Raw genomic sequence first — 25,724 nt, 5'->3', positions numbered from 1 at the left:
GATTAGCACTTTCACATATGCACTCCCTTTCTGAGGTGGACGAAAGGGAGTGTTTCCGATTGTAGAGCTCTGTTTCAATTTCCTGGGTTGATCTTGTCGTTTTAGTGTAAGAAGAAACCATGCATAGTTCATGCACTGTGATGTCATGTAATTTAGTCAGTTATATATTGGTAATATTTGAGCCCGATCTAAGTTACTAAGATCTTGGTCTCTGGCACCCTTAATAACATCATTTTAATGTTAAACCATATTCGATTGTAAATTGTTTTTTTTATCTTTGTACATTTGGCATCGTTATGTCATAAATTGACTGACATTAGATTTTTATCAACCTACCTACCTTTGCTTTTTCCATGTTTTGTATGAAGTGGTTAGTTCCACATGAAATTTAATCCTACCTTGATTTTGTAGAATACCATTTATTCATTGATCATGTGCCTTCCAGTTACACACTGAAGTTCAATTTTCTTCTTACCATAAAAGGTTAAATTATTTATGACTACCGGTACTATCGTTGCATGCATACCATACTACTGGTAGGCTTCCTGTTCGTGAAACTTCATTTTTACCATTGATACCTAAACAACTGTAGCCCTGCACCATACAATGTTCTACATACGGCCACAGTCACCTCACAATGGTACCATTGTGACTTTACCATAACGCAGCTATCGTCATGGCTACTACGATTATTGGTGCACGGAGTCGTTTCTTGTTTTGTTGTTGTTGAAACGCGAGATTACTGGGCATACCTGGTTGGAATGCCTTGACGTATTTATATTTATTTTCAAATTAACGTATATATGATACTTGTTGTAAACTGCTTGTCTGAGGAAGTCTGACTCTGGTCGGACGAAACGTTACAGAAATACATTTGTGTTAGTGTGCAGCTGGACTCTTTAATTGAATTGAACTGTATATACACAGTTCGACTTTTTTTTTGTTATTATTTCCTTGTTAGACTTGTGCTTATGGGTGCCGCTGCTCGATAACCAAATTTGGTTTCTCGCGGCTCCCCTCACCCTGAAATGCCTTTTATTTATTTATTGCAATTTGTATATCAAGTGTGCATTTAGTATGGTGAGAAAATAAACTACTGATTACTGACTGACTGATAAAAAGTTCAACACTCTACCGATTGAGCTAACCGGGCTACGGTCTGCATTAAAACAAAAGACATAACAGATGATAAAAATCAATGATTTAGCAGCTAATACAATTATAAAATAAGTGTGTTGAACCTTCCCGGAACAAAGAGGGGCCCGATAAGGGACTCGCACCCTTGGCCGTTGGATTAAAAGTCCAACGTTTTTTTTTTTTTTTTTTTTTTTTTTTTTTTTTTTTTTTTTTTTACGGATCAGGACGACAAGTCTGGAATCCAGCCCAAATGCCTTCATACCCAGACTGTGCCGACGGAAGTTTATGGATCAATTCTCTTTGTAATAGAGATCACCATTTTGTATACCATGTGTTGTGGTAGAATTCCTTTCATCACTTCCGTTACTTGTTAGATGGTATTACCGTAGTTGAGATTTAACGCCATCAACTGGGCGTTTGATCGGGGAAATTTGTTTAAAGGCCAAATTGTAACATATCATGCCCGAAATGAAAAGACGAGAAGGGAATTTTGATGGTTCGCGGTCGAAACCTAGGTTGAGGCACTCACTGTTATTTTTTCTTTTTGCCTACTGCTCTCTTGTTGGTAGTTTTGGATGTTGACGAGTCTGTAGATGTTGTGTCCTCCCTGCTACGTTTACTGGTCAGATCGACAATTGGCGGCTGCATATTTGATTCCAGATATGCTGGAGCAGATGTTGTTTCATCTGGTGTTTCCTCGGAGACCGATGATGTTGTTGTATCAAAAGACTCGATGTTGTGAATCTTCACCTTAACATACGCTTTCCCCATTGAAGGCGGGTTGAACGGGGTGTTGCCGATGGTGGATGTTTCTTTGAGTCGGAACAATTGCCTGGCCGGTCTCGATGGTGGTGTTTTGAGCGGGCTGATCTTTTCGACGTCCTCACATTCTGACCAGTCTTTGATCTCTCGCAGACATTTGGATTCAGATTCAGAGGTCGATACTTCAGTCACATCAGCAACTATGTTGGTAGGTTGTGCGACGTTCTGTGAGGCTGTTTGCACAGGTCTTTTTCGCCGAGAATTAATTAAAAGTCCAACGCTCTACCGACTGAGCTAACCGGGCTACGGTGCGCATTAAAACAAAATACATAACGGATGATAAAAATCAATGATTTAGCAGCTAATACAATTATAAGTGTGTTTGTGCATTGTGCTATGTCCATCGCCAGCTATACACAATCTAATCTTCTCGGAACAAAGACGCTACAGCGGCTGTGGTAACCGGGCTACGTCTGCGTTGGAACTAAGGACATATTCTTTACTGCGTAATCTTTTTTACAAATAGATCCTTCCCGCAAAAAAAGGCGCCCGATAAGGGACTTGAACCCTTGACAGTTGGATAAAAAGTCCAACGCTATACCGACTGAGCTAACCGGGCTACGGTCCGCGTTAAAACAAAAGACATAACGGATGATAAAAATGAAAAATTTTGCAGCTAATACAATTATAAGTGTGTTTGTGCATTGTGCTATGTCCAACACCAGCTGTATACAATCTAACGTTAATCTTCTCAGCGTGATCTATTTTTACAAATTGAAACTTTCCGGAACAAAGAGGCGCCCGATAGCGCACTTGACTCCTTGATCGTTGGATAAAAAGTTTAACACTCTACCGATTGAGCTAACCGGGCTACCGTCTGCATTGAAACAAAAGACATAACGGACGATAAAAATCAATGATTTAGCAGCTAATACAATTATAAGTGTGTTTGTGCATTGTGCTATGTCCAACGCCAGCTATACGCAATCTAATCTTCCCGGAACAAAGACGCTCCACCGGCTGTGGTAACCGGGCTACGGCTGCGTATTCTTTAATGCGTGTTAATTTTTACAAATTGAACCTTCCCGAAACAAAGAGGCGCCCGATAAGGGACTTGAACCCTTGACCGTTGGATTAAAAGTCCAACGCTCTACCGACTGAGCTAACCGGGCTACGGTCTGAATTGAAACAAAAGATATAACACATGGTAAAAATCAATGTTTTAGCAGCTAATACACATATAAGTGTGTTTCTGCATTGTGATATGTCCAACGCCATCTATACACAATCCAATCTTCCCGGAACAAAGACGCTCTACCGACTGAGCTAACCGGGCTACGGTCCGCGTTAAACGAAACACATACCGGATCGTCGGAATCTGTTTATTGAGCAGCTAATACAATTATAAGTGTGTTTGTGCATTGTGCAATGTCCAACACCAGTTATACACAATCTAACGTGAATCTTCTCTGCGTGATTTATTTTTACAAATTGAACCTTTCCGGAACAAAGAGGCGCCCGATAGCGCACTTGACTACTTGATCGTTGGATAAAAAGTTCAACACTCTACCGATTGATCTAACCGTCTACGGTCTGCATTAAAACAAAAGACATAACAAATGATAAAAATGAATGATTTAGCAGCTAATACAAGTATAAATAAGTGTGTTTATGCATTGTGCTATGTCCAACGCCAGCTTATACACAATCTAATCTTCCCGGAACAAAGACGCTCCACCGGCTGTGGTAACCGGGCTACGGCTGAGTATTCTTTAATGCGTGTTCATTTTTACAAATTGAACCTTCCCGAAACAAAGAGGCGCCCGATAAGGGACTTGAACCCTTGACCGTTGGATTAAAAGTCCAACGCTCTACCGACTGAGCTAACCGGGCCACGGTCCGCATTAAAGCAAAAGACATAACGGATGATAAAAATCAATGATTTTGCAGCTAATACAATTATAAGTGTGTTTGTGCATTGTGCTATGTCCAACACCAGCTATACACAATCTAACGTTGATCTTCTCAGCGTGACCTATTTTTACAAATTGAACCTTTCCGGAACAAAGAGGCGCCCGATAGCGCACTTGACTCCTTGATCGTTGGATAAAAAGTTCAACACTCTACCGATTAAGCTAACCGTGCTACGGTCCGCATTAAAACAAAAAGACATAACAGATGATAAAAATGAATGATTTAGCAGCTAATACAATTATAAATAGGTGTGTTTGTGCATTGTGCTATGTCCAACGCCAGCTATACACAATCAAACGTTAATCTTCTCAGCGTGATCTATTTTTACAAATTGAACCTTTCCGGAACAAAGAGGCGCCCGATAGCGCACTTGACTCCTTGATCGTTGGATAAAAATTTCAACACTCTACCGATTGAGCTAACTGGGCTACGGTCTGCATTAAAACCAAAGACATAACGGATGATAAAAGACAATGATTTAGCAGCTAATACAATTATAAGTGTGTTTGTGCAATTTGCTATGTCCAACGCCATCTATACACAATCCAATCTTCCCGGAACAAAGACGCTCTACCGACTGAAGTAACTCTACCGACTGAGCTAACCGGGCTACGGTCCGCGTTAGACGAAACATATACCGGATCGTCGGAATCTGTTTATTAAGCAGCTAATACAATTATAAGTGTGATTGTGCATTGTGCTATGTCCAACACCAGCTATACACAATCTAACGTTAATCTTCTCAGCGTGATTTATTTTTACAAATTGAACTATTCCGGAACAAAGGGGCGCCCGATAGCGCACTTGACTCCTTGATCGTTGGATGAAAACTTCAACACTCTACCGATTGAGCTAACTGGGCTACGGTCTGCATTAAAACCAAAGACATAACGGATGATAAAAGTCAATGATTTAGCAGCTAATACAATTATAAGTGTCTTTGTGCAATTTGCTATGTCCAACACCAGCTATACACAATCTAATCTTCCCGGAACAAAGTTGCTCCACCGGCTGTGGTAACCGGGCTACGGTGTGCAGTCAAACAAAAGACATGACTGATGATAAAAATCAATGATTTAGCAGCTAATACAATTATAAGTGTGTTTGTGCATTGTGCCATGTCCATCGCCAGCTATATAAAATCTATTCTTCTCGGAACAAAGACGCTCCACCGGCTGTGGTAACCGGGCTACGGTCTGCGTATTATTTAATGCTTGATCTTTTTTAAAATTGAACCTTCCCGGAACAAAGAGGCGCCCGATAAGGGACTTGAACCCTTGACCGTTGGATTAAAAGTCCAACGCTCTACCGACTGAGCTAACCGGGCCACGGTCCGCATTAAAGCAAAAGACATAACGGATGATAAAAATCAATGATTTTGCAGCTAATACAATTATAAGTGTGTTTGTGCATTGTGCTATGTCAAACACCAGCTATACACAATCTAACGTTGATCTTCTCAGCGTGACCTATTTTTACAAATTGAACCTTTCCGGAACAAAGAGGCGCCCGATAGCGCACTTGACTCCTTGATCGTTGGATAAAAATTTCAACACTCTACCGATTAAGCTAACCGTGCTACGGTCCGCATTAAAACAAAAAGACATAACAGATGATAAAAATGAATGATTTAGCAGCTAATACAATTATAAATAGGTGTGTTTGTGCATTGTGCTATGTCCAACGCCAGCTATACACAATCAAACGTTAATCTTCTCAGCGTGATCTATTTTTACAAATTGAACCTTTCCGGAACAAAGAGGCGCCCGATAGCGCACTTGACTCCTTGATCGTTGGATAAAAATTTCAACACTCTACCGATTGAGCTAACTGGGCTACGGTCTGCATTAAAACCAAAGACATAACGGATGATAAAAGTCAATGATTTAGCAGCTAATACAATTATAAGTGTGTTTGTGCAATTTGCTATGTCCAACGCCATCTATACACAATCCAATCTTCCCGGAACAAAGACGCTCTACCGACTGAGGTAACTCTACCGACTGAGCTAACCGGGCTACGGTCCGCGTTAAACGAAACATATACCGGATCGTCGGAATCTGTTTATTAAGCAGCTAATACAATTATAAGTGTGATTGTGCATTGTGCTATGTCCAACACCAGCTATACACAATCTAACGTTAATCTTTTGATTGAGCTAACTGGGCTACGGTCTGCATTAAAACCAAAGACATAACGGATGATAAAAGTCAATGATTTAGCAGCTAATACAATTATAAGTGTGTTTGTGCAATTTGCTATGTCCAACGCCATCTATACACAATCTATACACACTTATAATTGTATTAGCTGCAAAAATTTTCATTCTTATCATCCGTTATGTCTTTTGTTTTAACGCGTACCGTAGCCCGGTTAGCTCAGTCGGTAGAGCGTTGGACTTTTAATCCAACGGTCAAGGGTTCAAGTCCCTTATCGGGCGCCTTTTTTGCGGGAAGAATCTATTTGTAAAAAAGATCACGCAGTAAAGAATATGTCCTTAGTTCCAACGCAGACGTAGCCCGGTTACCACAGCCGCTGGAGCGTCTTTGTTCCGAGAAGATTAGATTGCGTATAGCTGGCGTTGGACATAGCACAATGCACAAACACACTTATAATTGTATTAGCTGCTAAATCATTGATTTTTATCGTCCGTTATGTCTTTTGTTTTAATGCCGACGGTAGCCCGGTTAGCTCAATCGGTAGAGTGTTAAACTTTTTATCCAACGATCAAGGAGTCAAGTGCGCTATCGGGCGCCTCTTTGTTCCGGAAAGTTTCAATTTGTGAAAATATGGTCACGCTGAGAAGATTGACGTTAGATTGTGTATAGCTGGTGTTGGACATAGCACAATGCACAAACACACTTATAATTGTATTAGCTGCAAAATCATTGATTTTTATCATCCGTTATGTCTTTTGCTTTAATGCGGACCGTGGCCCGGTTAGCTCAGTCGGTAGAGCGTTGGACTTTTAATCCAACGGTCAAGGGTTCAAGTCCCTTATCGGGCGCCTCTTTGTTCCGGGAAGGTTCAATTTGTAAAAAAGATCACGCATTAAATAATACGCAGACCGTAGCCCGGTTACCACAGCCGGTGGAGCGTCTTTGTTCCGGGAAGATTAGATTGTGTATAAGCTGGCGTTGGACATAGCACAATGCATAAACACACTTATTTATACTTGTATTAGCTGCTAAATCATTCATTTTTATCATTTGTTATGTCTTTTGTTTTAATGCAGACCGTAGACGGTTAGATCAATCGGTAGAGTGTTGAACTTTTTATCCAACGATCAAGTAGTCAAGTGCGCTATCGGGCGCCTCTTTGTTCCGGAAAGGTTCAATTTGTAAAAATAAATCACGCTGAGAAGATTCACGTTAGATTGTGATAATTGTATTAGCTGCTTAATAAACAGATTCCGACGATCCGGTATGTGTTTCGTTTAACGCGGACCGTGGCCCGGTTAGCTCAGTCGGTAGAGCGTCTTTGTTCCGGGAAGATTGGATTGTGTATAGATGGCGTTGGACATATCACAATGCAGAAACGCACTTATATGTGTATTAGCTGCTAAAACATTGATTTTTACCATCCGTTATGTCTTTTGCTTTATACGGACCGTGGCCCGGTTAGCTCAGTCGGTAGAGCGTTGGACTTTTAATCCAACGGTCAAGGGTTCAAGTCCCTTATCGGGCGCCTCTTTGTTCCGGGAAGGTTCAATTTTAAAAAAGATCAAGCATTAAATAATACGCAGACCGTAGCCCGGTTACCACAGCCGGTGGAGCGTCTTTGTTCCGGGAAGATTAGATTGTATACAGCTGGTGTTGGACATAGCACAATGCACAAACACACCCATAATTGTATTAGCTGCAAAATTTTTCATTTTTATCATCCGTTATGTCTTTTGTTTTAACGCGGACCGTAGCCCGGTTAGCTCAGTCGGTATAGCGTTGGACTTTTAATCCAACGGTCAAGGGTTCAAGTCCCTTATCGGGCGCCTTTTTTTGCGGGAAGGATCTATTTGTAAAAAAGATCACGCAGTAAAGAATATGTCCTTAGTTCCAACGCAGACGTAGCCCGGTTACCACAGCCGCTGGAGCGTCTTTGTTCCGAGAAGAATAGATTGTATATAGCTGGCGATGGACATAGCACAATGCACAAACACACCTATAATTGTATTAGCTGCTAAATCATTGATTTTTATCATCAGTCATGTCTTTTGTTTGACTGCACACCGTAGCCCGGTTACCACAGCCGGTGGAGCGTCTTTGTTCCGGGAAGATTAGATTGTGTATAGCTGGTGTTGGACATAGCAAATTGCACAAAGACACTTATAATTGTATTAGCTGCTAAATCATTGACTTTTATCATCCGTTATGTCTTTGGTTTTAATGCAGACCGTAGCCCAGTTAGCTCAATCGGTAGAGTGTTGAAGTTTTCATCCAACGATCAAGGAGTCAAGTGCGCTATCGGGCGCCCCTTTGTTCCGGAATAGTTCAATTTGTAAACATAAATCACGCTGAGAAGATTAACGTTAGATTGTGTATAGCTGGTGTTGGACATAGCACAATGCACAATCACACTTATAATTGTATTAGCTGCTTAATAAACAGATTCCGACGATCCGGTATATGTTTCGTTTAACGCGGACCGTAGCCCGGTTAGCTCAGTCGGTAGAGTTACCTCAGTCGGTAGAGCGTCTTTGTTCCGGGAAGATTGAATTGTGTATAGATGGCGTTGGACATAGCAAATTGCACAAACACACTTATAATTGTATTAGCTGCTAAATCATTGACTTTTATCATCCGTTATGTCTTTGGTTTTAATGCAGACCGTAGCCCAGTTAGCTCAATCGGTAGAGTGTTGAAATTTTTATCCAACGATCAAGGAGTCAAGTGCGCTATCGGGCGCCTCTTTGTTCCGGAAAGGTTCAATTTGTAAAAATAGATCACGCTGAGAAGATTAACGTTTGATTGTGTATAGCTGGCGTTGGACATAGCACAATGCACAAACACACCTATTTATAATTGTATTAGCTGCTAAATCATTCATTTTTATCATCTGTTATGTCTTTTTATTTTAATGCGGACCGTAGCACGGTTAGCTTAATCGGTAGAGTGTTGAACTTTTTATCCAACGATCAAGGAGTCAAGTGCGCTATCGGGCGCATCTTTGTTCCGGAAAGGTTCAATTTGTAAAAATAGGTCACGCTGAGAAGATCAACGTTAGATTGTGTATAGCTGGTGTTGGACATAGCACAATGCACAAACACACTTATAATTGTTTTAGCTGCAAAATCATTGATTTTTATCATCCGTTATGTCTTTTGCTTTAATGCGGACCGTGGCCCGGTTACCACAGCCGCTGTAGCGTCTTTGTTCCGAGAAGATTAGATTGTGTATAGCTGGCGATGGACATAGCACAATGCACAAACACACTTATTGCAAAAATTTTCATTCTTATCATCCGTTATGTCTTTTGTTTTAACGCGTACCGTAGCCCGGTTAGCTCAGTCGGTAGAGCGTTGGACTTTTAATCCAACGGTCAAGGGTTCAAGTCCCTTATCGGGCGCCTTTTTTTGCGGGAAAGATCTATTTGTAAAAAAGATCACGCAGTAAAGAATATGTCCTTAGTTCCAACGCAGACGTAGCCCGGTTACCACAGCCGCTGGAGCGTCTTTGTTCCGAGAAGAATAGATTGTATATAGCTGGCGATGGACATAGCACAATGCACAAACACACTTATAATTGTATTAGCTGCTAAATCATTGATTTTTATCATCAGTCATGTCTTTTGTTTGACTGCACACCGTAGCCCGGTTACCACAGCCGGTGGAGCGTCTTTGTTCCGGGAAGATTAAATTGTGTATAGCTGGTGTTGGACATAGCAAATTGCACAAAGACACTTATAATTGTATTAGCTGCTAAATCATTGACTTTTATCATCCGTTATGTCTTTGGTTTTAATGCAGACCGTAGCCCAGTTAGCTCAATCGGTAGAGTGTTGAAGTTTTCATCCAACGATCAAGGAGTCAAGTGCGCTATCGGGCGCCCCTTTGTTCCGGAATAGTTCAATTTGTAAACATAAATCACGCTGAGAAGATTAACGTTAGATTGTGTATAGCTGGTGTTGGACATAGCACAATGCACAATCACACTTATAATTGTATTAGCTGCTTAATAAACAGATTCCGACGATCCGGTATATGTTTCGTTTAACGCGGACCGTAGCCCGGTTAGCTCAGTCGGTAGAGTTACCTCAGTCGGTAGAGCGTCTTTGTTCCGGGAAGATTGAATTGTGTATAGATGGCGTTGGACATAGCAAATTGCACAAACACACTTATAATTGTATTAGCTGCTAAATCATTGACTTTTATCATCCGTTATGTCTTTGGTTTTAATGCAGACCGTAGCCCAGTTAGCTCAATCGGTAGAGTGTTGAAATTTTTATCCAACGATCAAGGAGTCAAGTGCGCTATCGGGCGCCTCTTTGTTCCGGAAAGGTTCAATTTGTAAAAATAGATCACGCTGAGAAGATTAACGTTTGATTGTGTATAGCTGGCGTTGGACATAGCACAATGCACAAACACACCTATTTATAATTGTATTAGCTGCTAAATCATTCATTTTTATCATCTGTTATGTCTTTTTATTTTAATGCGGACCGTAGCACGGTTAGCTTAATCGGTAAAGTGTTGAACTTTTTATCCAACGATCAAGGAGTCAAGTGCGCTATCGGGCGCATCTTTGTTCCGGAAAGGTTCAATTTGTAAAAATAGGTCACGCTGAGAAGATCAACGTTAGATTGTGTATAGCTGGTGTTGGACATAGCACAATGCACAAACACACTTATAATTGTTTTAGCTGCAAAATCATTGATTTTTATCATCCGTTATGTCTTTTGCTTTAATGCGGACCGTGGCCCGGTTACCACAGCCGCTGTAGCGTCTTTGTTCCGAGAAGATTAGATTGTGTATAGCTGGCGATGGACATAGCACAATGCACAAACACACTTATTGCAAAAATTTTCATTCTTATCATCCGTTATGTCTTTTGTTTTAACGCGTACCGTAGCCCGGTTAGCTCAGTCGGTAGAGCGTTGGACTTTTAATCCAACGGTCAAGGGTTCAAGTCCCTTATCGGGCGCCTTTTTTTGCGGGAAAGATCTATTTGTAAAAAAGATCACGCAGTAAAGAATATGTCCTTAGTTCCAACGCAGACGTAGCCCGGTTACCACAGCCGCTGGAGCGTCTTTGTTCCGAGAAGAATAGATTGTATATAGCTGGCGATGGACATAGCACAATGCACAAACACACTTATAATTGTATTAGCTGCTAAATCATTGATTTTTATCATCAGTCATGTCTTTTGTTTGACTGCACACCGTAGCCCGGTTACCACAGCCGGTGGAGCGTCTTTGTTCCGGGAAGATTAGATTGTGTATAGCTGGTGTTGGACATAGCAAATTGCACAAAGACACTTATAATTGTATTAGCTGCTAAATCATTGACTTTTATCATCCGTTATGTCTTTGGTTTTAATGCAGACCGTAGCCCAGTTAGCTCAATCGGTAGAGTGTTGAAGTTTTCATCCAACGATCAAGGAGTCAAGTGCGCTATCGGGCGCCCCTTTGTTCCGGAATAGTTCAATTTGTAAACATAAATCACGCTGAGAAGATTAACGTTAGATTGTGTATAGCTGGTGTTGGACATAGCACAATGCACAATCACACTTATAATTGTATTAGCTGCTTAATAAACAGATTCCGACGATCCGGTATATGTTTCGTTTAACGCGGACCGTAGCCCGGTTAGCTCAGTCGGTAGAGTTACCTCAGTCGGTAGAGCGTCTTTGTTCCGGGAAGATTGAATTGTGTATAGATGGCGTTGGACATAGCAAATTGCACAAACACACTTATAATTGTATTAGCTGCTAAATCATTGACTTTTATCATCCGTTATGTCTTTGGTTTTAATGCAGACCGTAGCCCAGTTAGCTCAATCGGTAGAGTGTTGAAATTTTTATCCAACGATCAAGGAGTCAAGTGCGCTATCGGGCGCCTCTTTGTTCCGGAAAGGTTCAATTTGTAAAAATAGATCACGCTGAGAAGATTAACGTTTGATTGTGTATAGCTGGCGTTGGACATAGCACAATGCACAAACACACCTATTTATAATTGTATTAGCTGCTAAATCATTCATTTTTATCATCTGTTATGTCTTTTTATTTTAATGCGGACCGTAGCACGGTTAGCTTAATCGGTAGAGTGTTGAACTTTTTATCCAACGATCAAGGAGTCAAGTGCGCTATCGGGCGCATCTTTGTTCCGGAAAGGTTCAATTTGTAAAAATAGGTCACGCTGAGAAGATCAACGTTAGATTGTGTATAGCTGGTGTTGGACATAGCACAATGCACAAACACACTTATAATTGTTTTAGCTGCAAAATCATTGATTTTTATCATCCGTTATGTCTTTTGCTTTAATGCGGACCGTGGCCCGGTTAGCTCAGTCGGTAGAGCGTTGGACTTTTAATCCAACGGTCAAGGGTTCAAGTCCCTTATCGGGCGCCTCTTTGTTCCGGGAAGGTTCAATTTTAAAAAAGTTCAAGCATTAAATAATACGCAGACCGTAGCCCGGTTACCACAGCCGGTGGAGCGTCTTTGTTCCGGGAAGATTAGATTGTGTATAAGCTGGCGTTGGACATAGCACAATGAATAAACACACTTATTTATACTTGTATTAGCTGCTAAATCATTCATTTTTATCATTTGTTATGTCTTTTGTTTTAATGCAGACCGTAGACGGTTAGATCAATCGGTAGAGTGTTGAACTTTTTATCCAACGATCAAGTAGTCAAGTGCGCTATCGGGCGCCTCTTTGTTCCGGAAAGGTTCAATTTGTAAAAATAAATCACGCTGAGAAGATTCACGTTAGATTGTGTATAACTGGTGTTGGACATTGCACAATGCACAAACACACTTATAGTTGCATTAGCTGCTTAATAAACAGATTCCGACGATCCGGTATGTGTTTCGTTTAACGCGGACCGTAGCCCGGTTAGCTCAGTCGGTAGAGCGTCTTTGTTCCGGGAAGATTGGATTGTGTATAGATGGCGTTGGACATATCACAATGCAGAAACACACTTATATGTGTATTAGCTGCTAAAACATTGATTTTTACCATGTGTTATATCTTTTGTTTTAATTCAGACCGTAGCCCGGTTAGCTCAGTCGGTAGAGCGTTGGACTTTTAATCCAACGGTCAAGGGTTCAAGTCCCTTATCGGGCGCCTCTTTGTTCCGGGAAGGTTCAATTTGTAAAAAAGATCACGCATTAATTAATACGCAGACCGTAGCCCGGTTACCACAGCCGGTGGAGCGTCTTTGTTCCGGGAAGATTAGATTGTGTATAAGCGGGCGTTGGACATAGCACAATGCATAAACACACTTATTTATACTTGTATTAGCTGCTAAATCATTCATTTTTATCATTTGTTATGTCTTTTGTTTTAATGCAGACCGTAGACGGTTAGATCAATCGGTAGAGTGTTGAACTTTTTATCCAACGATCAAGTAGTCAAGTGCGTTATCGGGCGCCTCTTTGTTCCGGAAAGGTTCAATTTGTAAAAATAAATCACGCTGAGAAGATTCACGTTAGATTGTGTATAACTGGTGTTGGACATTGCACAATGCACAAACACACTTATAATTGTATTAGCTGCTTAATAAACAGATTCCGACGATCCGGTATGTGTTTCGTTTAACGCGGACCGTGGCCCGGTTAGCTCAGTCGGTAGAGCGTCTTTGTTCCGGGAAGATTGGATTGTGTATAGATGGCGTTGGACATATCACAATGCAGAAACACACTTATATGTGTCTTAGCTGCTAAAACATTGATTTTTACCATCCGTTATGTCTTTTGCTTTAATGCGGACCGTGGCCCGGTTAGCCCAGTCGGTAGAGCGTTGGACTTTTAATCCAACGGTCAAGGGTTCAAGTCCCTTATCGGGCGCCTCTTTGTTCCGGGAAGGTTCAATTTTAAAAAAGATCAAGCATTAAATAATACGCAGACCGTAGCCCGGTTACCACAGCCGGTGGAGCGTCTTTGTTCTGGGAAGATTAGATTGTATACAGCTGGTGTTGGACATAGCACAATGCACAAACACACTTATAATTGTATTAGCTGCAAAATTTTTCATTTTTATCATCCGTTATGTCTTTTGTTTTAACGCGGACCGTAGCCCGGTTAGCTCAGTCGGTATAGCGTTGGACTTTTAATCCAACGGTCAAGGGTTCAAGTCCCTTATCGGGCGCCTTTTTTTGCGGGAAGGATCTATGTGTAAAAAAGATTACGCAGTAAAGAATATGTCCCTAGTTCCAACGCAGACGTAGCCCGGTTACCACAGCCGCTGTAGCGTCTTTGTTCCGAGAAGATTAGATTGTGTATAGCTGGCGATGGACATAGCACAATGCACAAACACACTTATTGCAAAAATTTTCATTCTTATCATCCGTTATGTCTTTTGTTTTAACGCGTACCGTAGCCCGGTTAGCTCAGTCGGTAGAGCGTTGGACTTTTAATCCAACGGTCAAGGGTTCAAGTCCCTTGTCGGGCGCCTTTTTTTGCGGGAAGGATCTATTTGTAAAAAAGATCACGCAGTAAAGAATATGTCTTTAGTTCCAACGCAGACGTAGCCCGGTTACCACAGCCGCTGGAGCGTCTTTGTTCCGAGAAGAATAGATTGTATATAGCTGGCGATGGACATAGCACAATGCACAAACACACTTATAATTGTATTAGCTGCTAAATCATTGATTTTTATCATCAGTCATGTCTTTTGTTTGACTGCACACCGTAGCCCGGTTACCACAGCCGGTGGAGCGTCTTTGTTCCGGGAAGATTAGATTGTGTATAGCTGGTGTTGGACATAGCAAATTGCACAAAGACACTTATAATTGTATTAGCTGCTAAATCATTGACTTTTATCATCCGTTATGTCTTTGGTTTTAATGCAGACCGTAGCCCATTTAGCTCAATCGGTAGAGTGTTGAAGTTTTCATCCAACGATCAAGGAGTCAAGTGCGCTATCGGGCGCCCCTTTGTTCCGGAATAGTTCAATTTGTAAACATAAATCACGCTGAGAAGATTAACGTTAGATTGTGTATAGCTGGTGTTGGACATAGCACAATGCACAATCACACTTATAATTGTATTAGCTGCTTAATAAACAGATTCCGACGATCCGGTATATGTTTCGTTTAACGCGGACCGTAGCCCGGTTAGCTCAGTCGGTAGAGTTACCTCAGTCGGTAGAGCGTCTTTGTTCCGGGAAGATTGAATTGTGTATAGATGGCGTTGGACATAGCAAATTGCACAAACACACTTATAATTGTATTAGCTGCTAAATCATTGACTTTTATCATCCGTTATGTCTTTGGTTTTAATGCAGACCGTAGCCCAGTTAGCTCAATCGGTAGAGTGTTGAAATTTTTATCCAACGATCAAGGAGTCAAGTGCGCTATCGGGCGCCTCTTTGTTCCGGAAAGGTTCAATTTGTAAAAATAGATCACGCTGAGAAGATTAACGTTTGATTGTGTATAGCTGGCGTTGGACATAGCACAATGCACAAACGCACCTATTTATAATTGTATTAGCTGCTAAATCATTCATTTTTATCATCTGTTATGTCTTTTTATTTTAATGCGGACCGTAGCACGGTTAGCTTAATCGGTAGAGTGTTGAACTTTTTATCCAACGATCAAGGAGTCAAGTGCGCTATCGGGCGCATCTTTGTTCCGGAAAGGTTCAATTTGTAAAAATAGGTCACGCTGAGAAGATCAACGTTAGATTGTGTATAGCTGGTGTTGGACATAGCACAATGCACAAACACACTTATAATTGTATTAGCTGCAAAATCATTGATTTTTATCATCCGTTATGTGTTTTGCTTTAACGCGGACCGTGGCCCGGTTAGCTCAGTCGGTAGAGCGTTGGACTTTTAATCCAACGGTCAAGGGTTCAAGTCCCTTATCGGGCGCCTCTTTGTTCCGGGAAGGTTCAATTTTAAAAAAGATCAAGCATTAAATAATACGCAGACCGTAGCCCGGTTACCACAGCCGGTGGAGCGTCTTTGTTCCGGGAAGATTAGATTGTGTATAAGCTGGCGTTGGACATAGCACAATGCATAAACACACTTATTTATACTTGTATTAGCTGCTAAATCATTCATTTTTATCATTTGTTATGTCTTTTGTTTTAATGCAGACCGTAGACGGTTAGATCAATCGGTAGAGTGTTGAACTTTTTATCCAACGATCAAGTAGTCAAGTGCGCTATCGGGCGCCTCTTTGTTCCGGAAAAGTTCAATTTGTAAAAATAAATCACGCTGAGAAGATTCACGTTAGATTGTGTATAACTGGTGTTGGACATTGCACAATGCACAAACCCACTTATAATTGCATTAGCTGCTTAATAAACAGATTCCGACGATCCGGTATGTGTTTCGTTTAACGCGGACCGTGGCCCGGTTAGCTCAGTCGATAGAGCGTCTTTGTTCCGGGAAGATTGGATTGTGTATAGATGGCGTTGGACATATCACAATGCAGAAACACACTTATATGTGTATTAGCTGCTAAAACATTGATTTTTACCATGTGTTATATCTTTTGTTTCAATTCACACCGTAGCCCGGTTAGCTCAGTCGGTAGAGCGTTGGACTTTTAATCCGACGGTCAAGGGTTCAAGTCCCTTATCGGGCGCCTCTTTGTTTCGGGAAGGTTCAATTTGTAAAAATTAACACGCATTAAAGAATACGCAGCCGTAGCCCGGTTACCACAGCCGGTGGAGCGTCTTTGTTCCGGGAAGATTAGATTGCGTATAACTGGCGTTGGACATAGCACAATGCACAAACACACTTATAATTGTATTAGCTGCTAAATCATTGATTTTTATCGTCCTTTATGTCTTTTGTTTTAATGCAGACGGTAGCCCGGTTAGCTCAATCGGTAGAGTGTTAAACTTTTTATCCAACGATCAAGGAGTCAAGTGCGCTATCGGGCGCCTCTTTGTTCCGGAAAATTTCAATTTGTAAAAATAGATCACGCTGAGAAGATTAACGTTAGATTGTATACAGCTGGTGTTGGACATAGCACAATGCACAAACACACTTATAATTGTATTAGCTGCAAAAATTTTCATTCTTATCATCCGTTATGTCTTTTGTTTTAACGCGTACCGTAGCCCGGTTAGCTCAGTCGGTAGAGCGTTGGACTTTTAATCCAACGGTCAAGGGTTCAAGTCCCTTATCGGGCGCCTTTTTTGCGGGAAGAATCTATTTGTAAAAAAGATCACGCAGTAAAGAATATGTCCTTAGTTCCAACGCAGACGTAGCCCGGTTACCACAGCCGCTGGAGCGTCTTTGTTCCGAGAAGAACTCCTTGATCGTTGGATAAAAAGTTTAACACTCTACCGATTGAGCTAACCGGGCTACCGTCTGCATTAAAACAAAAGACATAAAGGACGATAAAAATCGATGATTTAGCAGCTAATACAATTATAAGTGTGTTTGTGCATTGTGCTATGTCCAACGCCAGTTATACGCAATCTAATCTTCCCGGAACAAAGACGCTCCACCGGCTGTGGTAACCGGGCTACGGCTGCGTATTCTTTAATGCGTGTTAATTTTTACAAATTGAACCTTCCCGAAACAAAGAGGCGCCCGATAAGGGACTTGAATCCTTGACCGTCGGATTAAAAGTCCAACGCTCTACCGACTGAGCTAACCGGGCTACGGTGTGAATTGAAACAAAAGATATAACACATGGTAAAAATCAATGTTTTAGCAGCTAATACACATATAAGTGTGTTTCTGCATTGTGATATGTCCAACGCCATCTATACACAATCCAATCTTCCCGGAACAAAGACGCTCTATCGACTGAGCTAACCGGGCCACGGTCCGCGTTAAACGAAACACATACCGGATCGTCGGAATCTGTTTATTAAGCAGCTAATGCAATTATAAGTGGGTTTGTGCATTGTGCAATGTCCAACACCAGTTATACACAATCTAACGTGAATCTTCTCAGCGTGATTTATTTTTACAAATTGAACCTTTCCGGAACAAAGAGGCGCCCGATAGCGCACTTGACTACTTGATCGTTGGATAAAAAGTTCAACACTCTACCGATTGATCTAACCGTCTACGGTCTGCATTAAAACAAAAGACATAACAAATGATAAAAATGAATGATTTAGCAGCTAATACAAGTATAAATAAGTGTGTTTATGCATTGTGCTATGTCCAACGCCAGCTTATACACAATCTAATCTTCCCGGAACAAAGACGCTCCACCGGCTGTGGTAACCGGGCTACGGTCTGCGTATTATTTAATGCTTGATCTTTTTTAAAATTGAACCTTCCCGGAACAAAGAGGCGCCCGATAAGGGACTTGAACCCTTGACCGTTGGATTAAAAGTCCAACGCTCTACCGACTGAGCTAACCGGGCCACGGTCCGCATTAAAGCAAAACACATAACGGATGATAAAAATCAATGATTTTGCAGCTAATACAATTATAAGTGTGTTTGTGCATTGTGCTATGTCCAACACCAGCTATACACAATCTAACGTTGATCTTCTCAGCGTGACCTATTTTTACAAATTGAACCTTTCCGGAACAAAGATGCGCCCGATAGCGCACTTGACTCCTTGATCGTTGGATAAAAAGTTCAACACTCTACCGATTAAGCTAACCGTGCTACGGTCCGCATTAAAATAAAAAGACATAACAGATGATAAAAATGAATGATTTAGCAGCTAATACAATTATAAATAGGTGCGTTTGTGCATTGTGCTATGTCCAACGCCAGCTATACACAATCAAACGTTAATCTTCTCAGCGTGATCTATTTTTACAAATTGAACCTTTCCGGAACAAAGAGGCGCCCGATAGCGCACTTGACTCCTTGATCGTTGGATAAAAATTTCAACACTCTACCGATTGAGCTAACTGGGCTACGGTCTGCATTAAAACCAAAGACATAACGGATGATAAAAGTCAATGATTTAGCAGCTAATACAATTATAAGTGTGTTTGTGCAATTTGCTATGTCCAACGCCATCTATACACAATTCAATCTTCCCGGAACAAAGACGCTCTACCGACTGAGGTAACTCTACCGACTGAGCTAACCGGGCTACGGTCCGCGTTAAACGAAACATATACCGGATCGTCGGAATCTGTTTATTAAGCAGCTAATACAATTATAAGTGTGATTGTGCATTGTGCTATGTCCAACACCAGCTATACACAATCTAACGTTAATCTTCTCAGCGTGATTTATGTTTACAAATTGAACTATTCCGGAACAAAGGGGCGCCCGATAGCGCACTTGACTCCTTGATCGTTGGATGAAAACTTCAACACTCTACCGATTGAGCTAACTGGGCTACGGTCTGCATTAAAACCAAAGACATAACGGATGATAAAAGTCAATGATTTAGCAGCTAATACAATTATAAGTGTCTTTGTGCAATTTGCTAGGTCCAACACCAGCTATACACAATCTAATCTTCCCGGAACAAAGACGCTCCACCGGCTGTGGTAACCGGGCTACGGTGTACAGTCAAACAAAAGACATGACTGATGATAAAAATCAATGATTTAGCAGCTAATACAATTATAAGTGTGTTTGTGCATTGTGCTATGTCCATCGCCAGCTATATACAATCTATTCTTCTCGGAACAAAGACGCTCCAGCGGCTGTGGTAACCGGGCTACGTCTGCGTTGGAACTAAAGACATATTCTTTACTGCGTGATCTTTTTTACACATAGATCCTTCCCGCAAAAAAAGGCGCCCGATAAGGGACTTGAACCCTTGACCGTTGGATTAAAAGTCCAACGCTATACCGACTGAGCTAACCGGGCTACGGTCCGCGTTAAAACAAAAGACATAACGGATGATAAAAATGAAAAATTTTGCAGCTAATACAATTATAAGTGTGTTTGTGCATTGTGCTATGTCCAACACCAGCTGTATACAATCTAATCTTCCCAGAACAAAGACGCTCCACCGGCTGTGGTAACCGGGCTACGGTCTGCGTATTATTTAATGCTTGATCTTTTTTAAAATTGAACCTTCCCGGAACAAAGAGGCGCCCGATAAGGGACTTGAACCCTTGACCGTTGGATTAAAAGTCCAACGCTCTACCGACTGGGCTAACCGGGCCACGGTCCGCATTAAAGCAAAAGACATAACGGATGGTAAAAATCAATGTTTTAGCAGCTAAGACACATATAAGTGTGTTTCTGCATTGTGATATGTCCAACGCCATCTATACACAATCCAATCTTCCCGGAACAAAGACGCTCTACCGACTGAGCTAACCGGGCCACGGTCCGCGTTAAACGAAACACATACCGGATCGTCGGAATCTGTTTATTAAGCAGCTAATACAATTATAAGTGTGTTTGTGCATTGTGCAATGTCCAACACCAGTTATACACAATCTAACGTGAATCTTCTCAGCGTGATTTATTTTTACAAATTGAACCTTTCCGGAACAAAGAGGCGCCCGATAACGCACTTGACTACTTGATCGTTGGATAAAAAGTTCAACACTCTACCGATTGATCTAACCGTCTACGGTCTGCATTAAAACAAAAGACATAACAAATGATAAAAATGAATGATTTAGCAGCTAATACAAGTATAAATAAGTGTGTTTATGCATTGTGCTATGTCCAACGCCCGCTTATACACAATCTAATCTTCCCGGAACAAAGACGCTCCACCGGCTGTGGTAACCGGGCTACGGTCTGCGTATTAATTAATGCGTGATCTTTTTTACAAATTGAACCTTCCCGGAACAAAGAGGCGCCCGATAAGGGACTTGAACCCTTGACCGTTGGATTAAAAGTCCAACGCTCTACCGACTGAGCTAACCGGGCTACGGTCTGAATTAAAACAAAAGATATAACACATGGTAAAAATCAATGTTTTAGCATCTAATACACATATAAGTGTGTTTCTGCATTGTGATATGTCCAACGCCATCTATACACAATCCAATCTTCCCGGAACAAAGACGCTCTACCGACTGAGCTAACCGGGCTACGGTCCGCGTTAAACGAAACACATACCGGATCGTCGGAATCTGTTTGTTAAGCAGCTAATGCAACTATAAGTGTGTTTGTGCATTGTGCAATGTCCAACACCAGTTATACACAATCTAACGTGAATCTTCTCAGCGTGATTTATTTTTACAAATTGAACCTTTCCGGAACAAAGAGGCGCCCGATAGCGCACTTGACTACTTGATCGTTGGATAAAAAGTTCAACACTCTACCGATTGATCTAACCGTCTACGGTCTGCATTAAAACAAAAGACATAACAAATGATAAAAATGAATGATTTAGCAGCTAATACAAGTATAAATAAGTGTGTTTATGCATTGTGCTATGTCCAACGCCAGCTTATACACAATCTAATCTTCCCGGAACAAAGACGCTCCACCGGCTGTGGTAACCGGGCTACGGTCTGCGTATTATTTAATGCTTGATCTTTTTTAAAATTGAACCTTCCCGGAACAAAGAGGCGCCCGATAAGGGACTTGAACCCTTGACCGTTGGATTAAAAGTCCAACGCTCTACCGACTGAGCTAACCGGGCCACGGTCCGCATTAAAGCAAAAGACATAACGGATGATAAAAATCAATGATTTTGCAGCTAAAACAATTATAAGTGTGTTTGTGCATTGTGCTATGTCCAACACCAGCTATACACAATCTAACGTTGATCTTCTCAGCGTGACCTATTTTTACAAATTGAACCTTTCCGGAACAAAGATGCGCCCGATAGCGCACTTGACTCCTTGATCGTTGGATAAAAAGTTCAACACTCTACCGATTAAGCTAACCGTGCTACGGTCCGCATTAAAATAAAAAGACATAACAGATGATAAAAATGAATGATTTAGCAGCTAATACAATTATAAATAGGTGTGTTTGTGCATTGTGCTATGTCCAACGCCAGCTATACACAATCAAACGTTAATCTTCTCAGCGTGATCTATTTTTACAAATTGAACCTTTCCGGAACAAAGAGGCGCCCGATAGCGCACTTGACTCCTTGATCGTTGGATAAAAATTTCAACACTCTACCGATTGAGCTAACTGGGCTACGGTCTGCATTAAAACCAAAGACATAACGGATGATAAAAGTCAATGATTTAGCAGCTAATACAATTATAAGTGTGTTTGTGCAATTTGCTATGTCCAACGCCATCTATACACAATTCAATCTTCCCGGAACAAAGACGCTCTACCGACTGAGGTAACTCTACCGACTGAGCTAACCGGGCTACGGTCCGCGTTAAACGAAACATATACCGGATCGTCGGAATCTGTTTATTAAGCAGCTAATACAATTATAAGTGTGATTGTGCATTGTGCTATGTCCAACACCAGCTATACACAATCTAACGTTAATCTTCTCAGCGTGATTTATGTTTACAAATTGAACTATTCCGGAACAAAGGGGCGCCCGATAGCGCACTTGACTCCTTGATCGTTGGATGAAAACTTCAACACTCTACCGATTGAGCTAACTGGGCTACGGTCTGCATTAAAACCAAAGACATAACGGATGATAAAAGTCAATGATTTAGCAGCTAATACAATTATAAGTGTCTTTGTGCAATTTGCTATGTCCAACACCAGCTATACACAATCTAATCTTCCCGGAACAAAGACGCTCCACCGGCTGTGGTAACCGGGCTACGGTGTGCAGTCAAACAAAAGACATGACTGATGATAAAAATCAATGATTTAGCAGCTAATACAATTATAAGTGTGTTTGTGCATTGTGCTATGTCCATCGCCAGCTATATACAATCTATTCTTCTCGGAACAAAGACGCTCCAGCGGCTGTGGTAACCGGGCTACGTCTGCGTTGGAACTAAGGACATATTCTTTACTGCGTGATCTTTTTTACAAATAGATCTTTCCCGCAAAAAAAGGCGCCCGATAAGGGACTTGAACCCTTGACCGTTGGATTAAAAGTCCAACGCTCTACCGACTGAGCTAACCGGGCTACGGTACGCGTTAAAACAAAAGACATAACGGATGATAAGAATGAAAATTTTTGCAATAAGTGTGTTTGTGCATTGTGCTATGTCCATCGCCAGCTATACACAATCTAATCTTCTCGGAACAAAGACGCTACAGCGGCTGTGGTAACCGGGCCACGGTCCGCATTAAAGCAAAAGACATAACGGATGATAAAAATCAATGATTTTGCAGCTAAAACAATTATAAGTGTGTTTGTGCATTGTGCTATGTCCAACACCAGCTATACACAATCTAACGTTGATCTTCTCAGCGTGACCTATTTTTACAAATTGAACCTTTCCGGAACAAAGATGCGCCCGATAGCGCACTTGACTCCTTGATCGTTGGATAAAAAGTTCAACACTCTACCGATTAAGCTAACCGTGCTACGGTCCGCATTAAAATAAAAAGACATAACAGATGATAAAAATGAATGATTTAGCAGCTAATACAATTATAAATAGGTGTGTTTGTGCATTGTGCTATGTCCAACGCCAGCTATACACAATCAAACGTTAATCTTCTCAGCGTGATCTATTTTTACAAATTGAACCTTTCCGGAACAAAGAGGCGCCCGATAGCGCACTTGACTCCTTGATCGTTGGATAAAAATTTCAACACTCTACCGATTGAGCTAACTGGGCTACGGTCTGCATTAAAATCAAAGACATAACGGATGATAAAAGTCAATGATTTAGCAGCTAATACAATTATAAGTGTGTTTGTGCAATTTGCTATGTCCAACGCCATCTATACACAATTCAATCTTCCCGGAACAAAGACGCTCTACCGACTGAGGTAACTCTACCGACTGAGCTAACCGGGCTACGGTCCGCGTTAAACGAAACATATACCGGATCGTCGGAATCTGTTTATTAAGCAGCTAATACAATTATAAGTGTGATTGTGCATTGTGCTATGTCCAACACCAGCTATACACAATCTAACGTTAATCTTCTCAGCGTGATTTATGTTTACAAATTGAACTATTCCGGAACAAAGGGGCGCCCGAAAGCGCACTTGACTCCTTGATCGTTGGATGAAAACTTCAACACTCTACCGATTGAGCTAACTGGGCTACGGTCTGCATTAAAACCAAAGACATAACGGATGATAAAAGTCAATGATTTAGCAGCTAATACAATTATAAGTGTCTTTGTGCAATTTGCTATGTCCAACACCAGCTATACACAATCTAATCTTCCCGGAACAAAGACGCTCCACCGGCTGTGGTAACCGGGCTACGGTGTGCAGTCAAACAAAAGACATGACTGATGATAAAAATCAATGATTTAGCAGCTAATACAATTATAAGTGTGTTTGTGCATTGTGCTATGTCCATCGCCAGCTATATACAATCTATTCTTCTCGAAACAAAGACGCTCCAGCGGCTGTGGTAACCGGGCTACGTCTGCGTTGGAACTAAGGACATATTCTTTACTGCGTGATCTTTTTTACAAATAGATCCTTCCCGCAAAAAAGGCGCCCGATAAGGGACTTGAACCCTTGACCGTTGGATTAAAAGTCCAACGCTCTACCGACTGAGCTAACCGGGCTACGGTACGCGTTAAAACAAAAGACATAACGGATGATAAGAATGAAAAATTTTGCAATAAGTGTGTTTGTGCATTGTGCTATGTCCATCGCCAGCTATACACAATCTAATCTTCTCGGAACAAAGACGCTACAGCGGCTGTGGTAACCGGGCTACGTCTGCGTTGGAACTAAGGACATATTCTTTACTGCGTAATCTTTTTTACAAATAGATCCTTCCCGCAAAAAAAGGCGCCCGATAAGGGACTTGAACCCTTGACCGTTGGATTAAAAGTCCAACGCTATACCGACTGAGCTAACCGGGCTACGGTCCGCGCTAAAACAAAAGACATAACGGATGATAAAAATGAAAAATTTTGCAGCTAATACAATTATAAGTGTGTTTGTGCATTGTGCTATGTCCAACACCAGCTGTATACAATCTAACGTTAATCTTCTCAGCGTGATCTATTTTTACAAATTGAAACTTTCCGGAACAAAGAGGCGCCCGATAGCGCACTTGACTCCTTGATCGTTGGATAAAAAGTTTAACACTCTACCGATTGAGCTAACCGGGCTACCGTCTGCATTAAAACAAAAGACATAACGGACGATAAAAATCAATGATTTAGCAGCTAATACAATTATAAGTGTGTTTGTGCATTGTGCTATGTCCAACGCCAGCTATACGCAATCTAATCTTCCCGGAACAAAGACGCTCCACCGGCTGTGGTAACCGGGCTACGGCTGCGTATTCTTTAATGCGTGTTAATTTTTACAAATTGAACCTTCCCGAAACAAAGAGGCGCCCGATAAGGGACTTGAACCCTTGACCGTTGGATTAAAAGTCCAACGCTCTACCGACTGAGCTAACCGGGCTACGGTCTGAATTAAAACAAAAGATATAACACATGGTAAAAATCAATGTTTTAGCAGCTAATACACATATAAGTGTGTTTCTGCATTGTGATATGTCCAACGCCATCTTTACACAATCCAATCTTCCCGGAACAAAGACGCTCTACCGACTGAGGTAACTCTACCGACTGAGCTAACCGGGCCACGGTCCGCGTTAAACGAAACATATACCGGATCATCGGAATCTGTTTATTAAGCAGCTAATACAATTATAAATAAGTGTGATTGTGCATTGTGCTATGTCCAACACCAGCTATACACAATCTAACGTTAATCTTCTCAGCGTGATCTATTTTT

The 25,724-nt window shown here is 41.4% G+C and overlaps 27 non-coding genes across 27 annotated transcripts; 14 read left to right on the top strand and 13 right to left on the bottom strand.

Annotated features, from left to right (window-relative positions):
- Positions 1–2,998: 2,998 nt before the first annotated feature.
- On the bottom strand, positions 2,999–3,071 carry Trnak-uuu (transfer RNA lysine (anticodon UUU)). The gene has a single exon. It is a non-coding gene; the product is annotated as a tRNA-Lys (tRNA).
- Positions 3,072–3,719: 648 nt separating this feature from the next.
- Positions 3,720–3,792, bottom strand: Trnak-uuu (transfer RNA lysine (anticodon UUU)). The gene has a single exon. It is a non-coding gene; the product is annotated as a tRNA-Lys (tRNA).
- A 1,335-nt stretch (positions 3,793–5,127) lies between these two features.
- Positions 5,128–5,200, bottom strand: Trnak-uuu (transfer RNA lysine (anticodon UUU)). Its single transcript has one exon. It is a non-coding gene; the product is annotated as a tRNA-Lys (tRNA).
- A 1,040-nt stretch (positions 5,201–6,240) lies between these two features.
- On the top strand, positions 6,241–6,313 carry Trnak-uuu (transfer RNA lysine (anticodon UUU)). The gene has a single exon. It is a non-coding gene; the product is annotated as a tRNA-Lys (tRNA).
- A 494-nt stretch (positions 6,314–6,807) lies between these two features.
- Positions 6,808–6,880, top strand: Trnak-uuu (transfer RNA lysine (anticodon UUU)). Its single transcript has one exon. It is a non-coding gene; the product is annotated as a tRNA-Lys (tRNA).
- Positions 6,881–7,487: 607 nt separating this feature from the next.
- Trnak-uuu (transfer RNA lysine (anticodon UUU)) lies at positions 7,488–7,560 on the top strand. Its single transcript has one exon. It is a non-coding gene; the product is annotated as a tRNA-Lys (tRNA).
- Positions 7,561–7,788: 228 nt separating this feature from the next.
- On the top strand, positions 7,789–7,861 carry Trnak-uuu (transfer RNA lysine (anticodon UUU)). The gene has a single exon. It is a non-coding gene; the product is annotated as a tRNA-Lys (tRNA).
- A 1,501-nt stretch (positions 7,862–9,362) lies between these two features.
- On the top strand, positions 9,363–9,435 carry Trnak-uuu (transfer RNA lysine (anticodon UUU)). Its single transcript has one exon. It is a non-coding gene; the product is annotated as a tRNA-Lys (tRNA).
- Positions 9,436–10,936: 1,501 nt separating this feature from the next.
- Positions 10,937–11,009, top strand: Trnak-uuu (transfer RNA lysine (anticodon UUU)). Its single transcript has one exon. It is a non-coding gene; the product is annotated as a tRNA-Lys (tRNA).
- A 1,349-nt stretch (positions 11,010–12,358) lies between these two features.
- On the top strand, positions 12,359–12,431 carry Trnak-uuu (transfer RNA lysine (anticodon UUU)). The gene has a single exon. It is a non-coding gene; the product is annotated as a tRNA-Lys (tRNA).
- A 648-nt stretch (positions 12,432–13,079) lies between these two features.
- On the top strand, positions 13,080–13,152 carry Trnak-uuu (transfer RNA lysine (anticodon UUU)). Its single transcript has one exon. It is a non-coding gene; the product is annotated as a tRNA-Lys (tRNA).
- Positions 13,153–13,801: 649 nt separating this feature from the next.
- On the top strand, positions 13,802–13,874 carry Trnak-uuu (transfer RNA lysine (anticodon UUU)). Its single transcript has one exon. It is a non-coding gene; the product is annotated as a tRNA-Lys (tRNA).
- A 228-nt stretch (positions 13,875–14,102) lies between these two features.
- On the top strand, positions 14,103–14,175 carry Trnak-uuu (transfer RNA lysine (anticodon UUU)). Its single transcript has one exon. It is a non-coding gene; the product is annotated as a tRNA-Lys (tRNA).
- A 230-nt stretch (positions 14,176–14,405) lies between these two features.
- Positions 14,406–14,478, top strand: Trnak-uuu (transfer RNA lysine (anticodon UUU)). Its single transcript has one exon. It is a non-coding gene; the product is annotated as a tRNA-Lys (tRNA).
- Positions 14,479–15,827: 1,349 nt separating this feature from the next.
- Trnak-uuu (transfer RNA lysine (anticodon UUU)) lies at positions 15,828–15,900 on the top strand. Its single transcript has one exon. It is a non-coding gene; the product is annotated as a tRNA-Lys (tRNA).
- A 648-nt stretch (positions 15,901–16,548) lies between these two features.
- Positions 16,549–16,621, top strand: Trnak-uuu (transfer RNA lysine (anticodon UUU)). The gene has a single exon. It is a non-coding gene; the product is annotated as a tRNA-Lys (tRNA).
- Positions 16,622–17,101: 480 nt separating this feature from the next.
- On the top strand, positions 17,102–17,174 carry Trnak-uuu (transfer RNA lysine (anticodon UUU)). The gene has a single exon. It is a non-coding gene; the product is annotated as a tRNA-Lys (tRNA).
- A 403-nt stretch (positions 17,175–17,577) lies between these two features.
- Trnak-uuu (transfer RNA lysine (anticodon UUU)) lies at positions 17,578–17,650 on the bottom strand. The gene has a single exon. It is a non-coding gene; the product is annotated as a tRNA-Lys (tRNA).
- A 648-nt stretch (positions 17,651–18,298) lies between these two features.
- On the bottom strand, positions 18,299–18,371 carry Trnak-uuu (transfer RNA lysine (anticodon UUU)). The gene has a single exon. It is a non-coding gene; the product is annotated as a tRNA-Lys (tRNA).
- A 1,349-nt stretch (positions 18,372–19,720) lies between these two features.
- On the bottom strand, positions 19,721–19,793 carry Trnak-uuu (transfer RNA lysine (anticodon UUU)). Its single transcript has one exon. It is a non-coding gene; the product is annotated as a tRNA-Lys (tRNA).
- A 228-nt stretch (positions 19,794–20,021) lies between these two features.
- On the bottom strand, positions 20,022–20,094 carry Trnak-uuu (transfer RNA lysine (anticodon UUU)). The gene has a single exon. It is a non-coding gene; the product is annotated as a tRNA-Lys (tRNA).
- A 649-nt stretch (positions 20,095–20,743) lies between these two features.
- Trnak-uuu (transfer RNA lysine (anticodon UUU)) lies at positions 20,744–20,816 on the bottom strand. The gene has a single exon. It is a non-coding gene; the product is annotated as a tRNA-Lys (tRNA).
- A 648-nt stretch (positions 20,817–21,464) lies between these two features.
- On the bottom strand, positions 21,465–21,537 carry Trnak-uuu (transfer RNA lysine (anticodon UUU)). The gene has a single exon. It is a non-coding gene; the product is annotated as a tRNA-Lys (tRNA).
- A 1,349-nt stretch (positions 21,538–22,886) lies between these two features.
- On the bottom strand, positions 22,887–22,959 carry Trnak-uuu (transfer RNA lysine (anticodon UUU)). The gene has a single exon. It is a non-coding gene; the product is annotated as a tRNA-Lys (tRNA).
- Positions 22,960–24,459: 1,500 nt separating this feature from the next.
- On the bottom strand, positions 24,460–24,532 carry Trnak-uuu (transfer RNA lysine (anticodon UUU)). Its single transcript has one exon. It is a non-coding gene; the product is annotated as a tRNA-Lys (tRNA).
- Positions 24,533–24,762: 230 nt separating this feature from the next.
- On the bottom strand, positions 24,763–24,835 carry Trnak-uuu (transfer RNA lysine (anticodon UUU)). The gene has a single exon. It is a non-coding gene; the product is annotated as a tRNA-Lys (tRNA).
- A 480-nt stretch (positions 24,836–25,315) lies between these two features.
- Trnak-uuu (transfer RNA lysine (anticodon UUU)) lies at positions 25,316–25,388 on the bottom strand. Its single transcript has one exon. It is a non-coding gene; the product is annotated as a tRNA-Lys (tRNA).
- Positions 25,389–25,724: the final 336 nt, after the last annotated feature.

The sequence above is a fragment of the Styela clava genome, chromosome 2 (genome assembly GCF_964204865.1).
Source record: "Styela clava chromosome 2, kaStyClav1.hap1.2, whole genome shotgun sequence".
Classification (NCBI taxonomy): Eukaryota; Metazoa; Chordata; class Ascidiacea; order Stolidobranchia; family Styelidae; genus Styela; species Styela clava.
The sequence above is the reverse complement of the archived record's forward strand: the minus strand, read 5'-3'. Positions and strand labels throughout refer to the sequence as shown.